Raw genomic sequence first — 6,930 nt, 5'->3', positions numbered from 1 at the left:
TTATTTATGTTTTCAGTTGCTCAGGGTGCTACTTACCTGTGTTCACAAGAAGTGAATTTGCATGCTGACGATTTTGAAAACTGTAAAACTAGTTCCTGTAATTTTGAGTATGTATTTTTAAATGTATACATTTTTCTAATGTTGGTATGTGTGTGTGTATATTTCAGAGGGTCACTTAATACAAATGAGAGATGAACCTAGCATATACAGGTGAGTTTATATTTTACAGTTTATAAAATGTTATAGGTTCTGAATATATTGGGTGGTGTAATCTAAGTAACATTTTGAATTATCATTATATTTTGAGCTATTATTTACCTAGTATATTTTGTCCCTAAGTGAAAAAAGGTTAATTTTTTCTGCCTTATATTCCCAGACATGTCCTTTGTGCAAGGCTAGTTTGTCACTGGAAAAATGCAGACTTAATATCACATGAAGATTATGATGTTCAATATTCTTACCTTGGAAACCGTGTATGTGTGTCTGCATTTTTACAAAATTCAAGTGGTGGCAAAAAGGATAACTCCTATGTCAAAAATTGTACCTTATGTGGTCCAGAAAAGGTAAATAAAAATTTTACTTGATACTATATGGTGTGTGTGCATACGCATAACAGTGTGAGAGAGATAGTCATCTTTACTGTTGTATTACTGTTATAAATTTTTATTACTGCGTGATCTTGAGATTCAACTTCAGAATCCTTGTTGGTCAAAGGAACTTTTACTTTACTATCTGTCATTTTTTCTTTTTTATTATACTTTAAGTTCTAGGGTACATGTGCACTACGTGCAGTTTTGTTACATGTGTATACATGTGCCATGTTGATGTGCTGCACCCATTAACTCATCATTTACATTGGGTATATCGCCTAATGCTATCCCTCCCCACTATCCCCACCCCACAACAGGCCCTGGTGTATGATGTTCCCTTCCTGTGTCCAAGTGTTCTCATTGTTCAGTTCCCACCTATCCTTTTCTATGGCTGCATAGTGTTCCATGGTGTATATGTGCCACATTTTCTTAATCTAGTCTACCATTGATGGACATTTGGATTGGTTCCAAGTCTTTGCTATTGTGAATAGTGCCGCAATAAACATACGTGTGCATGTGTCTTTATAGCAGCATGATTTATAATCCTTTGGGTACATACCCAGTAATGGGATGGCTGGGTCGAATGGTATTTCTAGTTCTAGATCCTTGAGGAATTGCCACACTGTCTTCCACAATGGCTGAACTAGTTTACAATCCCACCAACAGCGTCAAAGTGTTCCTATTTCTCCACACCCTCTCTAGTACCTGTGGTTTCCTGACTTTTTAATGATTGCCATTCTAACTGGTGTGAGATGGTATCTCATTGTCATTTTGATTTGCATTTCTCTGATGGCCAGTGATGATGAGCATTTTTTCATGTGTCTGTTGGCTGCATAAATGTCTTCTTTTGAGAAGTGCCTGTTCATATCCTTTGCCCACTTTTTGATGGGGTTGTTTTTTTCTTGTAAATTTGTTTGAGTTCTTTGTAGATTCTGGATATTAGTTCAGATGAGTAGATTGCAAAACTTTTTTCCCACTCTGTAGGTTGCCTGCTCACTCTGATGGTAGTTTCTTTTGCTGTGCAGAAGCTCTTTAGTTTAATTAGATCCCATTTGTCAATTTTGGCTTTTGTTGCCATTGCTTTTGGTGTTTTAGACATGAAGTCCTTGCCCATGCCTATGTCCTGAATGGTATTGCCTAGGTTTTCTTCTAGGGTTTTTATGGTATTAGGTCTAACATTTAAGTCTCTAATCCATCTTGAATTAATTTTTGTATAAGGTGAAAGGAAGGGATCCAGTTTCAGTTTTCTACTTATGGCTAGCCCATTTTCCCAGCACCATTTATTACATAGGGAATCCTTTCCCCATTTCTTATTTTTGTCAGCTTTGTCAAAGATCAGATGGTTGTAGATGTGTGGTATTATTTCTGAGGGCTCTGTTCTGTTCCATTGGTCTATATCTCTGTTTTGGTACCAGTACCATGCTGTTTCGGTTACTGTAGCCCTGTAATATAGTTTGAAGTCAGGTAACGTGATGCCTCCAGCTTTGTTCTTTTGGCTTAGGATTGTCTTGGCAATGCGGGCTCTTTTTTGATTCCATATGAACTTTAAAGTAGTTTTTTCCAATTCTGTGAAGAAAGTCATTGGTAGCTTAATGGGGATGTCATTGAATCTAGAAATTGCCTTGGGCAGTATGGCCATTTTCACGATATTGATTCTTCCTATCCATGAGCATGGAATGTTCTTCCATTTGTTTGTGTCCTCTTTTATTTCATTGAGCAGTGGTTTGTAATTCTTCTTGAAGAGGTCCTTCACATCCCTTATAAGTTGGATTCCTAGGTATTTGGGAGTTCACTCATGATTTGGCTCTCTGTTTGTCTGTTATTGGTGTATAAGTATGCTAGTGACTTTTGCACATTGATTTTGTATTCTGAGACTTTCTCTTGCCTGATTGCCCTGGCCAGAACTTCCAACACTATGTTGAATAGGAGTAGTGAGAGAGGGCATCCGTGTCTTGTGCCAGTTTTCAAGGGGAATGCTTCCAATTTTTGCCCATTCAGTATGATATTGGCTATGAGTTTGTCATAAATAGCTCTTATTTTTTTGAAATATGTTCCATCAATACCGAATTTATTGAGAGTTTTTATCATGAAGGGCTGTTGAATTTTGTCAAAGGCCTTTTCTTACCTGTCATTTTTTATTTTGAATTTTGCCATAGGTATTTAAAATTTTCCCATATTTGAGAACTAAGCCTCTCTGTGAGGCAAGAATCTTATTTCAAATAATATGCCTAAATCTAGAACAAAAAATAAAATCAAAGAACATTCCAAAAAAAGGTCAGAAAATCTGAATAATTAGAACATTAAAGAAATAGAGGAAAAAACTCCAAGTATTTAGTAATTGACAAGAACTTGTTTAGTTATAATGAAAGTAAAATATTTATTTGCTCATCGACCTGCACTCTGAATTTGTTCTCCAAAATCATGACATACTTATTAAAATTTTGGCTTGCCCATAACAGTAAAACATAGAGTTTAAGCTTTACTTACTTTTTTTTTTTTTTTTTTTTTTTTTTTTTTTTTTTTTTTTTTTTTTTTTTTTTTTTGAGAAGGAGTCTCACTCTGTCACCCAGGCTGGAGTGCAGTGGCCAGATCTCAGCTCACTGCAAACTCCGCCTCCCGGGTTTACGCCATTCTCCTGCCTCAGCCTCCCGAGTAGCTGGGACTACAGGCGCCCGCCACCTCGCCCGGCTAGTTTTTTGTATTTTTTTAGTAGAGACGGGGTTTCACCGTGTTAGCCAGGATAGTCTCGATCTCCTGACCTCGTGATCCGCCCGCCTCGGCCTCCCAAAGTGCTGGGATTACAGGCTTGAGCCACCGCGCCCGGCCGCTTTACTTACTTTTGAGAGACATAATAGATAAAGGATTTTTGAACCAGTGCCATTGAAAAATTAGTTGACTGATGAAAAAGTACAAACCTGTCACACATTTTACATAATTTTTATATAGATCCAATATTTTAAGAAGAGAAAAATTAGAGGAAAATGGATATTAATAGTAAAATTATTTCAGAATGGGAAAAGTTGTTACCACATAAAAATAATGAAGTAATGACAAAGATACATTCTTATGCTGGCTACATTATAAAGGAATATGTCATCCTTTCAAAGGATGACAAAACTGATAAAATAAACTGACAAAAATGTTTACTATAAATATGACAGGGTAAATATATAATTCACAGCTAATTTAATCATCAATTAATTAAAGAAAAAGCACAAAAATGATGTGTATATGTGCTATACTTCAGAAGACATTTGGTCTTTGTCCCTGGTTCCTGGTGCAGAGCACCTAAAACTATCAGAATTTCCTAAGTGACAGGATTATCATTTGTTATTCATAATGAGCCCTTCTCAATCAATATCTGAGTTTATGCTAATGCAGTAACTTAGGGTAGGGCCCCTAGATAGCCTCAGGACGGGGATGGTCACCAGAAAGACCAAATGATTAGAAGGTTGACACTCTCAGTCCTACCCAATGACCTTTGGAAAGGGACGAGGTGAAGCTGTGGTTGAGCTCCATAAAGACTCTCTATGTGGCTCATGTCTGTAGTCCTGGCTACTTGAGAGGCTGAGGCAAGAGGAATGCTTGAGCCCTGGGGTTCGAGGGAAGCTCCAGTGCGCTTGAATTTTGCCTGTGAATACTCAACTGCACTCCAGCCTGGGCAGCATAGGGAGGTCCTATGTCTAAAAACAAGCAAATGAATAAAATTCTAAACAAAGAGATTCAGAGACAGCTTCTGGGTTGGTGAACACAACGACTTGCTGGGAGGGTGACGTGCCAGGAGAGGGGCATGGAAGCTCTGCCTGTACCACCTCGTCCCCATCAAATACCTTGCCCAACACACCTCTTCCAATGGGCTGCTCCTGAGTTACACCTTTATATTCCTATACTTTTTTTACAGTTTTATTTTCTTTTTAATTGACAAATGACAATTGTGTATTTACCTGGTATACAATATGATGTTTTGAAACAGTATATACTGTGAAATGAACAAATGAGTCTAATAATTATCATATTCATTACTTCAAATATTTATAATTTCCTTACTGTGAGAACATTTTAATCCCCTTTCAGGTATTTTGAAATATATGATATTTTATAATTAAGTATACTCATCTTGTTGTTCAATAAAAGATCCAAACTCATAATTAGCTTTTACTCACTGACATATTTTTCTTTTCTTTGTTTACTCCTTCCCTAACTCCTTGTAACCACAATTCTAGTCTCTATTCCATGAGTTCAACATGTTTAGATTGCACATGTGAGTGAGATTATATTTGTCTCTCTGTACCTATTTTACTTAATGTCATATAGGCCCACCAGTGTTGTTGAAAATGAATTTCCTGTTATTTTTAAGTCTGAATAGTATTTCATTGTATATGTATACACACACACACACACATTACATCACATTAAAAAATATGTATGCATCTGTTGATGGACACTTAGGTTGTTTGCATAGCTTGTCTATTGTGAATAATACTACAATAAACATGGGAGTCAGATATCTCTTTAGCATACTAATTTTATTTCGCTTAGATAAATACACAGCAGAGGGACTGCTGGATCATATGATAGTTCTCTTTCTAGTTTTTTGAGGAATTGCTGTACTGGTTTTCCAAAATCGCTGTATCAATTTACAATGCCACCAACAATGTATAAGCATTCCCTTTTCTCTACCTCCTAACCAACACTTGTTATTTTTAATATTTTTGATAATAGCTAATCTAACAGGTTTGATGTGATGTCTCATGTGGTTGTAACTTGCATTTCTCTGATGATTAGAGATATTGAAAATCTAATTGGGTGCTTTCTCTATGTGACTAGGGTTTATCAAATGACAGCCTTCGTCTTGGAAGCTGATTTTAGGCCATGATCACTAAATATGATACTATACTAACCACTGGTTTAAATGGGTAGTGCTTATTCTAGAGGACAGAACATTCTAGAAGCCCGAATTCTGTAGTCTTATCAGTCTAGTTGCTTTAGGAAACAAAATACCCTTCTAAATCTTTGGGATAAAAGTGCTGTGTGAACTGCATTCAGTCATTGAGTGAGAGAGGGAGAAGTGAGTAGTGGATGTTGAGAGCAAAGTAGGTTTTGTGGACAGACTTCTGTGGATAAGTCCACATCTTAGCCATCCCTCCCCTTCCTGTCCTTTCAGCTCTTCTCCCTCAGTTTTCCTTATAATCTTGAGGCTGTAGCTCTTGAAAGCATTGCCAGGCTAATCAATGAGGCTCCACTTTGCCATTTTCTTTGATATGGTTGCTTTTCCACTTCATTTTATCCATTGTTGATCTTCCTTTTTATTTCAGTATTCCAGGAGGTTCTTACATCTCTTTTCTTCCTTTTGCCTCTTTTTGATTATCCTTTACTCTCTTTTATTGGAAAAAGAGGGCTTTCGTGTTCGCCAGCTCTGTCAATTCAAATTGGAGTTATTTTCTGGCTATTTAAAAAAATCATCAAAGATGTGCTTTGTTTTCATTTGTTGTTCAACATTGTTCAATTGATTTCAGAGATATAAGAAAGTAGAGACTTCTTTACCTCACCTTCATGAAATGTGGGTCCTTTGTAAAAATTAAATTTAACATATATTTATATTTACCTCTATCCATACCTATATAAGAAGATAAATGCATTTTGTTCTCTCCCTCCTCCAATCCTCCACTCTTTGATAGGCACCACTGTGTATTTTTCCCCTCTATGTGTCCATGTGTTCTCATCATTTAGCTCCCAACTATAAGTGAGAACATGTGATATTTGTTCCCACAAAGGAGATGGCATAGTTTTTTTTTTTATGGCTTCATAATATTCCATGGTGTGTAGTTATATGTGTGCAGTCTTATTCCTGAGGTCTCTATGCTGTCCCTTGGTCTATGTGTCTGTTTTTGTACCAGTACCATGCTGTTTTGGTTACTGTGGTGTAGTTTGAATTCAGGTAGTGTGATGCCTCCAGCTTTGTTCTTTTTGCTTAGGATTGCCTTGGATGTTTGGGCTCTTTTTTGGTTTCATAAGAATTTTAAAATAGTTTTATTTTCTAGTTCTGTGAAGAGTCTCAATGGTAGTTTAATAGGAATAACACTGAATTTGGAAATTGCTTTGGGCAGTATGGCCATTTTCACAATATTGATTCTTTCAATTCATGAGCATGGAATGTTTTTCCATTTGTTTGCATCATCTCTGATTTATTCGAGTAGTGGTTTGTAATTCTCCTTGTAGAGATCTTTCATCTCCCTAGTTGGCTATATTCCTAGGTATTGTATTCCTTGACAATTGTGATTCCTTGATGTTCATCAGTGAAAAAATCCTCAAGAAAATACTGGCAAACTGAATCCAGCAG

This window comes from Rhinopithecus roxellana, chromosome 9 (genome assembly GCF_007565055.1).
Source record: "Rhinopithecus roxellana isolate Shanxi Qingling chromosome 9, ASM756505v1, whole genome shotgun sequence".
Lineage (NCBI taxonomy): Eukaryota > Metazoa > Chordata > Mammalia > Primates > Cercopithecidae > Rhinopithecus > Rhinopithecus roxellana.
Note: the sequence above shows the minus strand (reverse complement) of the source record.